Source organism: Saccopteryx bilineata, chromosome 10, assembly GCF_036850765.1.
Source record: "Saccopteryx bilineata isolate mSacBil1 chromosome 10, mSacBil1_pri_phased_curated, whole genome shotgun sequence".
NCBI classification, from domain to species: Eukaryota; Metazoa; Chordata; class Mammalia; order Chiroptera; family Emballonuridae; genus Saccopteryx; species Saccopteryx bilineata.
Genome location: NC_089499.1, coordinates 56,178,656 through 56,189,888, shown reverse-complemented (window position 1 = coordinate 56,189,888; position 11,233 = coordinate 56,178,656). Strand labels below are relative to the sequence as shown.

The 11,233-nt window shown below is 44.9% G+C and overlaps 1 non-coding gene across 1 annotated transcript; it reads right to left on the bottom strand.

Moving 5' to 3' along the window:
- Positions 1 to 9,687: 9,687 nt before the first annotated feature.
- TRNAA-AGC (transfer RNA alanine (anticodon AGC)) lies at positions 9,688 to 9,763 on the bottom strand. Its single transcript has one exon. It is a non-coding gene; the product is annotated as a tRNA-Ala (tRNA).
- Between the last annotated feature and the right edge of the window lie 1,470 nt (positions 9,764 to 11,233).

Here is an 11,233-nt window from a genome sequence, read left to right as displayed (position 1 = left end):
GTCACATGGGCCCTTTTCTGTCTTCATCTTGGTGACTTCTCAGTATCTTGATCTCCCTCTTTTCTGAGTCATTCCTGTCTTGGCCTCTGCTGTGCCATATTGTTTGGGCTATTCCTCCTTATTGTCCTGTGTTGGCCTTCCTTCCTCAGGGTTTGGTCCTCAGCCCTTTTTACTTCTCTCTCTACACATTTTCTCTAGAGGTTCTTGTTGCACTCGCCGGGTAAAACAAACACTGGAGACGTTTGGAGAGTTTCAGACGAAGTTTTATGGCCAAGAGAAAAAGAAAACAAAGCAAAACAAAACAAACCTGCGCAGGGGTGAACTCAAGTGGTAGTCACAAGAGCCACACCGAGCGCCTACAGTCTAGGGGTTCTTATAGCATAGCAAGCAAGCAGTTCATACAGAAGCAAATTTGGCATTTAGCAATTGGCTCCCCCAAATTAAATTCTAGTCACGTGCCTTAGTAACCAGTCATACAGTTGAAAGCCCCAGCTGGAAATATCCCTATCTATCCCCTAGGATGTGGTTACATTTACTGTCTTAGGAGTTCTTGTGACTTCCTTATCTCAAGGACTCCTCAGCTCCTAGCCATCCTGGGAGTCTAACGACTTCTCTATCTCAAGGACTCTTCAGCTTCTAGCCATCCTGGGAGTCTGGGCTCACCTGTTTACTGGACTAGTTCCTTTGAAGTTATTTCTAAAGACTATTAATATATTTTATAGCTTTTATTCGAATGTCACATTTCCTCCTCTTCTTTGTCCTAGTTAAATCCTTAACTATAACGGAGATTCTTCGGCTGCACTAAGGCGTTGGTACAGCTGAGATAAAATCATTATTTTAACTGTTTCTATTCTTTCCTTAATAAAAGCAAATAACTTGTTAAGGATTACGGGTCCAATAGTGAGGGCCAATAACAATACTAACAATGGTCCTGCTAGTGTAGTTATCAATGTAGTTAGCCAAGGTGACAGTTTGAATATAGAGGTGAACCAATCTAAATTGTCATTATTTTGCTGAATGTGCTCTGCTAACTGTTTTATCTTATCTATTTTATCCTGGATTTCATTGCTGTTATCAGTTAAATTAAAACAACACATTCCTTTTATTTTTTCACAACCCTGGTGGTGAAATAATAATAGATAATCAATAGCCGCCCGATTATCTAAAATAGCTTGACGTAATTGCTGCTGTTCATTATTAAAAAGCGTCAATGCTTGAGACATTTCATTGATGCTTTTAGCTAAGTTACAAGCTAAATGCTGGATTTGTCTATGATTGTAAGCACCCCATACTAGATTCCCTACAACACTTAAAATTATGGCATATCCTTCAGCTTCTGACAACAATCGTACTTCATCATGACATTCAGGTCCTACAGGGATGGAGGCAGCACGCCTACTGCGAAGAGTGGTATTATGCTCAAGAAGTAACAAATCATTCTTGTTAGGTAAGAAAGTAGCAATCCTAGATAAACAACAAGTGGTGTCAGTAAGATTAGGGGGAATATAATTATATGTCATAGAGTTACAGGTAAAGAACCATCTAGTAGGCAGGGTAATATAGCCATAAATGGAAGGGTATTTGATAGTATTATTACAGGGCAAAAAACCAGGGATTGTCTTACAATTTTTACTACAATTAACAAAAAGAACACAAGTATCATTGGGTACAATAATGCTATGGGGGGTATGAATCTGTAATGCATGGCTTGGCAACTGATAAGAAGCTTTTCCCCAGTTTGCTAAATCTAGATAAGTTACAGTCTTATTAGGGATACTGGAGAAGAAAGTTAAATTCCTTATGTCAGCTGCCGGTTTACATACCGGGCGTAGACATTTTCCTAGCATGAAATGAGTATGACTATCCTGTTCAAGGCAAAATGATGAGACATTTAGGGTGCGTGCTAAAGCCACCCATAAATTCTCTGGATGATTCAGGGTTTCCTGGAAAGCAGGTACTGGTTTAATACTGGATAACATACAAAAGAAAACTGTTGCTACGATTCGGGTAAGAACCGCACTTTTAAGGGATTGTGGGGATCCGCTTTGACTCTCCATTTGGCTTCCTTCAAGCTCGGTTCTTGAGCTAACTTTACATGTGATAGATGAATCCAATAAGGTTTTTCAGCTATTCTCACAGCCGTGGGCGTGCTGAATAGTACCTGGAATGGTCCTTGCCACTGAGCGTCAAGGTTCCCGCGATGGTGGTTAAGAATCCATACCCATTGTCCTGGCTCCGGTGGAGTTGGCAGTGGAAGTCCTTTGAGTTGGTCCTTCTGCTGGTCTCTAAGCGCCCGTACTTCTGCACGTATCAGTTGTAATGCCTGTAAGGACTTTAGAAAACTTTGATTAGAACCCTCAATTTCTTCCCTTGTTATTTGTGGAACCAAAGGAGTTGGTTGCCCATACATTAGCTCATAAGGAGTCCATTTTCCTGTATAAGGTGTATTTCGAACCCTATATAATGCAAAAGGAAGTAGCTCTACCCAATTTTCGCTAGTCTCCTCTCTTAACTTAATTATAGTCTCTTTAAGGGTCCTATTCATCCTCTCGACTTGCCCTGAACTTTGAGGCCGATAAATGCAATGTAATTTCCAATTGATCCCTAATCTTTTTGCCAATTCCTGTGATATCTTGGACACAAAAGCAGGTCCATTATCTGACCCTACAGCAATGGGAATGCCATATCATGGAATGATTTCTCTTAAAAGTATTTTACATACTGTTGAAGCAGTTTCTCCTTTTGTAGGAAAAGCCTCAGTCTATCCAGTAAAGGTGTCTATTAGAACAAGCAAATATTTGTAGCCTAATTTCCCTGGAGTCATCTCGGTAAAGTCTACTTCCCATAGTTCTCCAGGAGCTTTTCCTCGGTGCCTGATGAGAGGAGGTAATTTCTTATTGACAGCATTTACTTTGGCGCAGGCCTGACACCTAGACACAACAGAGTGTATGACATCTCTGATTTCTGCTCCTTCATAATATTTTCTTACTAGATGTTCTAGTTTTTGTTGTCCTAAGTGGGAGCTGCTATGTATTTCTTGAATTATTTGTCTTAACACTCCTTGTGGTAGGTATATTCTGCTGTCTGGTAATTCTATCCATCCCTGTTTACTTTTCTTACCCCCTAGTTGTTTACCTTTCTCTTCTTCTTTTGGCTCATACCTCGGTTCTATTTGTAAAGTAGGGGGTGGGATGAGTAGCAGTTGGTTAGTGTGTTCCTCCTCTTCTGCTGCATTCCGTGCCGCTCGATCAGCAAAGTGGTTTCCTTTTACTATAGGGGAATCCCCCTTTTGATGTCCTTTGCAATGTATTATTGCCACCTTTTTAGGCAACCAAATGGCTTCTAATAGAGCTAAAATCTCATCCTTATTTTTAATTTCTTTTCCTGTAGTAGTCAGTAACCCACGCTCCCGGTAGATGGCGCCATGTACATGGGCCGTGGCAAAGGCATATCTACTATCTGTATAGATGTTGGCACTTTTCCCTTCAGCAATTCTAAGGGCCTGTGTGAGTCCGATAAGCTCAGCCCGTTGTGCAGATGTGCCTTTAGGCAGTGCCTTTTTCCATAACACAGTGTCTTGAGTGGTCACCGCAGTTCCAGCATACCTTTGCCCATCCCGAACATAGCTACTTCCATCTGTAAACAGAGTTAAATCTGCCTTCTCATAGGCCTGATCCCGTAGATCTGGTCTGGCTCCTGTAATGGTATCTAATATTTGTCTATAGTCATGGATCACCGATGGGTCTGGCAACGGGAGCAATGTAGCAGGATTCAAGGCCGTTGTTTTCAAAAATTGTATTGCGGGGGGGTTCAGCAACTGGGCCTGGTACTGTGTTAGTCGGGCATTCGAGATCCACCTATCCGGTGGAGCCCGTAGCACTTGTTCTAAATAGTGCTCTCCAATGACCTGAATGTCTTGACCTAGAGTCAGTTTACTGGCCTCCTTTACAAGGATGGAGGTAGCAGCAAGTGCTCTCAAACAATTTGGCCAGCCTGATGACACAGGATCTAGTCTTCTGGACAGATAGGCTATTGGTCTCTTCCAAGGTCCCAGTTCTTGACAGAGGACCCCTAGAGCAATGCTCTTCTTCTCAGTCACAAATAGTTGAAAAGACTTAGACAAGTCTGGCAGGGTTAATGCCGGGGCTGCAACTAGGGCCTCCTTAAGTTTTTGAAAAGACTCTCGTGCCTCCTCTGTCCATACAAATTGTTCCTCTTTTCCCCGTGTTAACTCATGCAAAGGTTTGGCCAGCTCTGCAAATCCTAGTATCCAAAGTCTGCAATATCCCACGGCACCTAAAAATTCTCGTACTTGCCTCTTACTTACAGGCTCAGGAATCTGTAGTATAGTCTGAATTCTTTGACTAGACAAGCTACGTTGTCCTCCCCTCAAGTCATACCCCAAGTAACTCACGGTTTGGGTGACAATTTGGGCCTTCTTAGCAGATACTCGATAGCCCATCCGTTGCAGTTCTTGGAGTAGTTCCAATGTAGCTTCTTGGCAACTCTCCTGGTTTGGGGCTGCGATAAGGAGATCGTCCACATACTGCAGCAGCACAATTGAAGAGTGGCCGGCTCGAAACTCCTGTAAGTCTTTGCACAAAGCCTCATTAAATATGGTTGGTGAATTCTTAAAACCCTGAGGGAGCCTGGTCCAAGTGTATTGGCCTGAAAGTCCATTCTCAGGATCATTCCACTCAAAGGCAAACATTTCCTGACTTTGCTTTGCTAATGGAATGTAAAAGAAGGCATCTTTCAAATCTAATACTGAATAGAAAACGTGTTGGTGGCAATGAACTTAATAGGGTATAGGGGTTTGGCACAGTAGGATGTATGGTCTCTACCCGAGCATTCACTTCACGCAGGTCCTGCACTGGGCGATAGTCCTGAGTTCCAGGTTTTTGTACTGGCAGTAGAGGAGTGTTCCAGGCAGATTGGCATTCCCGGGGAATCCCGGCTTCTAATAAGCGCCTCAAGTGCTGTGCTATACCCTGTTTAGCCCGAGCAGGTACAGGATACTGTCTGATGCGTACTGGGCTGGCATCACTCCGCAACAGCACTACTACAGGCGGCTGATGTACTGCCAATCCCGGAGGATTATTCTCTGCCCAAACTCCAGGAACCTGCTGCTTTACTTCCTCGGGGATGCCCGTAAACCCGCTCTTACCTTCCGGGAGGGAGGCAATCAGGTATTCTTCTGATATTGGCACAGTCACTAATACCTTGCCTTCTGCATTCTCCTCCTGGTTGAAGGTTATTGTTGCTTGAAATTTTTGCAACAAATCTCGTCCCAACAGCGGGTAAGGGCAGTCTGGAATAATCAGGAATGAATGAGTAATAGTCCCTCGCGCCAGGTCTGTAATCCGAGCAGTGGCTCGAGGATATGAGACAGCTTTGCCAGTGACCCCTATTACCTTTGTGGATTCCTTTTGTAATGTCCCAAGTGGTCTCTTTAGGACGGAATAAGCGGCCCCCGTGTCAACTAGGAAGGTAGTTGGTTTCCCCTCAATTGACAGTGTGACCATAGGCTCCTGGGGGCCAACAGAAATGGAGCCTTGGCCCCGTCAATCTAATTGGAGCAAGACTTGTGAGCTTTGTTCCTGATTTATGGCCTGTAGCTTAGGGCAATCCTTCTTCCAATGACCTTTCTCTTTGCAATAAGCACACTGGTCTTTATCTAGTTGCTTCTGCGGGAAAGTTCCCTTCTTTCCCTTAAAGGGCTGCTGTTTCCCTTTTGGTCCTTTTGATTGCTGTGCCAAGAGTAGTTTTACAGCTGCTCTCCCTAACTCAGGGTCATCATGATTGACATAGACTCTCTGTGCTATTTCTAATAATTCACTCCTATTCTTTCCCTCAAATCCTTCTATTTTCTGGAGCTTCTTTCTAATGTCTGGGGCTGCCTGAGTGACGAAGGTTATGTTTATTAGCCTGCGATTTTCCTCTGCCTCAGGATCAATAGGGGTATAAACCCAGTAGGCCTCCATTAGCCGCTCTAAATATGCAGCAGCGGACTCATCCTTCCCCTGAGTTACCTCACCTACCTTACTAAAGTTGGTTGGTTTCTTAGCAGCTGCCCTTATTCCCCTTAATAGAGCCTGGTGATATTGGGTAAGCTATTCCCTATCCCTGACATTGTTTGGATCCCAACTGGGGGGGCTCCTGGGGAGCGTCCTCTCTAGTTCCCTTTCAGTGCCCCCCTCTTCCCTAAATACTTTTTCAGCTTCTTGGCTGATGCGGATTCTTTCTTCCGTTGTGAACAGGGTGTGCAAAAGCTGCTGACAATCATCCCAAGTTGGTTGATGGGTCCTGGAAACAGTCTCAAGCAAAGAAATTAACCCCTGAGGTTTCTCTGAAAACGACGGGGTCTGATGTTTCCAATTATAAAGGTCACTAGTAGAAAAAGGAATATAAATCATTCGGGATGGTGCATGTGGTCCTTCATCTAGTGGGGGTAGCACCTCCCTAAGAGGTAACATTGGGGCACCTCCATCAAAGGAAGGTTGAGCATAAGGGGTCCCCCCCCCGGGTGTGGGGAGGACTCTGGACATTCTCGGGCACAGTTGAATCTGGCTCCCTGGGCTTCTGATGAGGAGGAGGATAATTTACAGGGTCTACTATATCCTCAGTAACATCAGAAAGGACCGGATACGATTTGGGAGGCTCTCTTTTAGGTGCAAGTGGAGCGGAGGGAGGGCGAGGCTTAATGTCCGCTGCGCTCACACAAATAGCTCTCTTAACCTTTTGATTTGCTTTTATGCACCTCTTAATGTACCCAGGTTTGTCTGTAGCTATATCTATCCAAACATCTATATACACATATTGGTCTGGGTGAGGCACCTGATATATAATGGCTCTTACTGCAAAAACTATGGGCAGATCAAAGGTTCCTTCAGATGGCCATCCAACCTTAAGAGATGGCCACTCTATTTGGCTTAAGGTCCGGAGAGTTTCTCGATCGGGTGGAGGTCCCCCATAACCCTGAGCTCTCTTCTGAAAATCAGAGAAGTTACTTAAAATGCAATCAAGAGGGGATTTAAGAGTAGATTCAAGCTGTCCCATCTCGCGGTACTTGTTCTTCTCAGCCAGGTATGCTTCTAGTCCTACAAAGACAACACACAGGATTCCCTACCCTATAAGCAGGGTGATCCAGATGGATGAGCGTTGATCACACTGTACTGGCAAACAAATTAACACCAAACACAACAGTGCAGCAAATCCCAGGAGGGCAATACACAAAATTTCCTACACAGTCATTCAGGCTAAACAAACAACCAGACAGCAGCGCGGCGCGGCGCGAGTGAGCTCACTACTTTGAAACGATCGATTGATTTCAGACAGAAACAGAAACCTCGGCCGGCAGCGTCCTGCCCTTTGGCCCGAGTGTCTGGGCGAGTCTCTGACAGCGTCCAGTCTGCCACCACAGACTGCAAATGCTCCGGAGCCAGACAGATTACAGAAACAAGGGAATTCCACAACAAAATACTCACCAGCTCGAGCTGTTCCGCCTGTCGCCAGCCAAAAATCCCGGGCGAGCCCCCATAAAATGTTGCACTCGCCGGGTAAAACAAACACTGGAGACGTTTGGAGAGTTTCAGACGAAGTTTTATGGCCAAGAGAAAAAGAAAATAAAGCAAAACAAAACAAACCTGCGCAGGGGTGAACTCAAGTGGTAGTCACAAGAGCCACACCGAGCGCCTACAGTCTAGGGGTTTTTATAGCGTAGCAAGCAAGCAGTTCATACAGAAGCAAATTTGGCATTTAGCAATTGGCTCCCCCAAATTAAATTCTAGTCACGTGCCTTAGTAACCAGTCATACAGTTGAAAGCCCCAGCTGGAAATATCCCTATCTATCCCCTAGGATGTGGTTACATTTACTGTCTTAGGAGTTCTTGTGACTTCCTTATCTCAAGGACTCCTTAACTCCTAACCATCCTGGGAGTCTAACGACTTCTCTATCTCAAGGACTCTTCAGCTCCTAGCCATCCTGGGAGTCTGGGCTCACCTGTTTACTGGACTAGTTCCTTTGAAGTTATTTCTAAAGCCTATTAATATATTTTATAGCTTTTATTCGAATGTCACAGTTCTCATTTAGTCCTCTGGCTTTAAAAACATATGAATTCTTATGATTCACATGTGTATATATGACCTAGTTTTCTTCTCTCAGCTCTAGCTGTTTGTATCTAACATTCTACACAGTATCTCAACTATTTTTTAGAAATCTCAAATTTCTATGTGCAGAACAAAGTTCTAATTTTTTCCTTCCCTAATTTCCTTTTATCTGTGGCTTCCTTACCTAGTTTCTTAAACCTTCATGCTGGGTTCTAGGCCCACATTAAATTTTTTCCCTTTATCTCATTTACCAAATCAATACAAGACAATTGGGCTTAATCTCCTGAATGCTTTGCCAGTTTTTCCGTTTCCCCCTCTCCACCCAGTTTCCCTGCCCAGTGTCATCACCACAGCTCATCTGGCTGTGGGATGCATCCTGTCTCATCTCTGTACTTTCACTTTTGCCATCACTTCATTTTCTACATTCATTTTCATGCATCACTACCGGCAAGGACCTTGTTTTACTTGTTTGTACTTTTTTGTTTGTTTTTTTGTTTGTTTTTCTGAAGTTGGAAACAGGGAGGCAGTCAGACAAACTCCCGCATGCGCCCGACCGGGATCCACCCAACATACCCACCAGGGGGCAATGCTCTGCCCATCTAGGGTGTTGCTCTGTTGTGACCAGAGCCATTCTAGTGCCTGAGGCAGAGGCCAATGAGCCATACTCAGCTCCCAGGCCAACCTTGCTCCAATGGAGCCTCAGCTGCGGGAGGGGAAGAAAGAGACAGAGAGGAAGGAGAGGGGGAGGGGTGGAGAAGCAGATGGGCACTTCTCCTGTGTGCCCTGGCCGGGAATCGAACCCAGGACTCCTGCACGCCAGGCCGACGCTCTACCACTGAGCCAAACGGCCAGGGCCACTTGTTTGTACTTGTTTATTCATTGTTTCCCTACCCATCCCCCTGAGGCCACAGGCTTTTTCTTCCTTGTTTATCACTTTCTATTTCTAGAACAGAAAAAGTTTTGATTGAATTAATAAATTAGTGAAGCTGAAAGGAAGTATTTTTTCCAACTTTATTGCTATAATTGACATATAACATTGTGTAAGTTTAAGATGTACAATGTGTTGACTTAATGCATTTATATATTACAAAGTTACTACCACCATAGGTTAGCTAGCAACTCTAGCATGTCACATAATTATCATTAATGTTTTTGATGGGAAAACATTTAAGATCTGTTCTTTTTGCTGTTTTCAAGTACTATGTAATACAGTATTGTTAACTAAAATCACCATGCTGAATGAACTTCTCTATCTTTTTTTTTTTTTTTTCCATTTTTCTGAAGCTGTAAACAGGGAGAGACAGTCAGACAGACTCCCGCATGCGCCCGACCGGGATCCACCCGGCACGCCCACCATGGGGCGACGCTCTGCCCACCAGGGGGCGATGCTCTGCCCATCCTGGGTGTCGCCATGTTGCGACCAGAGCCACTCTAGCGCCTGAGGCAGAGGCCACAGAGCCATCTCCAGCGCCCGGGCCATCTTTGCTCCAATGGAGCCTTGGCTGCGGGAGGGGAAGAGAGAGACAGAGAGGAAAGTGCAGCGGAGGGGTGGAGAAGCAGATGGGCGCTTCTCCTGTGTGCCCTGGCCGGGAATCGAACCCGGGTCCTCCGCATGCTAGGCCGATGCTCTACCACTGAGCCAACCGGCCAGGGCAACTTCTCTATCTTATAACAAAGGTTGTACTCTAACCAGCATCTCCCCATTTTCCTCTCCTCTTAGCCCCTGGCAACCACCACTCTTCTCTCTGTTTTTATGAGTTTGGCTTTTTTCAGACTCTGCATATTAATGATATAGAGTATTTGTCTTTCTTCGTCACATTTAACTTGGCACAGTACTCTCAAGTTCCACCCCTGTTGTTGCACATAGCAGGATTTTGAGAGGAAGTAATGTTAGGCATGAAAACCACCACCGCCACGTTGTTAGTAACTAACTGCTAACGCTGAGCGAGTGCTGCCTGTGGAGCAGGCACGCCAGTTTCTATGCCAGGGACCTGAGGCTCGGCAGTGGCTCATGACTTTCTAAAGGACCTACTGTAGCCAGAAGGGGACAAGTAGGTCTCCAAGTTAGTTTGGGCATATCACACTCTTCACATCATCAATACTGACCTATTTTTAGTCTACATAGAGTAGCAAAGAAAAGAATATGATGTATAGTGATAGTTCCAGGTTTAGACTCCAGTTTTTGTTTTTGTTTTGTTTTGTTTTGTTTTTTTGTGGCAGAGACAGAGAGAGTCAGAGAGAGGGACAGATAGGGACAGACAGACAGGAAGGGAGATGAGAAACATCAATTCTTTGTTGTGGTTCCTTAGTTGTCCATTGATTGCTTTCTCATATGTGCCTTGGCCGGGGGCTACAGCAGACCGAGTGACCCCTTGCTCAAGCCAGTGACCTTGGGTCCAAGCTGGTGAGCCTGCTCAAACCAGATGAGCCCACGCTCAAGCCGGCGACCTCGACGTCTCGAATCCGGGTCCTCTGCGTCCCAGTCCGATGCTATATTCACTGAGCTACCACCTGGTCAGGCCGGACTCCAGTTTTGTCTGCTAACTAATGTGGCAGCTTCAATGAATCACTGCATTAAGTCTCAGTTTCTCAGCTATAAAAAGGGGACAATAACAGCTACCTCCCAGGGTGGTAAAGATGGTCTAAGGCGGATAACGTAGCACCTGCACAGTGTTCAATGCTTGGACATGTTAATTAAGTACCTAGCACAGCCTCTGGCACGTAGCACTCATATTCGTTAATATCTCTGGACTTTCACTTTTGTCTGAGTTAAAGGCAAATGCTATGATCTGAATGCCTGTGTCCCCTGAAATTCATATGTTGAAACTTAACCCCTAAAGTGATAGTGTTTGGAGCTGGGACCTTTGGGAGGTGATTAGATTAGGTTGTGAGGGTGTAGCCTTCATCTATGGTATCAATGAGCTCATAAAAGAGACCTTACAGAACTCTCTTGCCCCTCCTGTTGTGGGAGGACACAGAGGTCATCTCTGACCTGGGAAGCAGGTCCTTATCAGATAGAGAACGAGACCACACTAGCACCCTTATCCAGGCTTCCAGTCTCCAGAGCTGTGAGAAATCAATTTCTGCTGTTTATAAGCCACTCAATTTCTAGGTATTTTGTTAC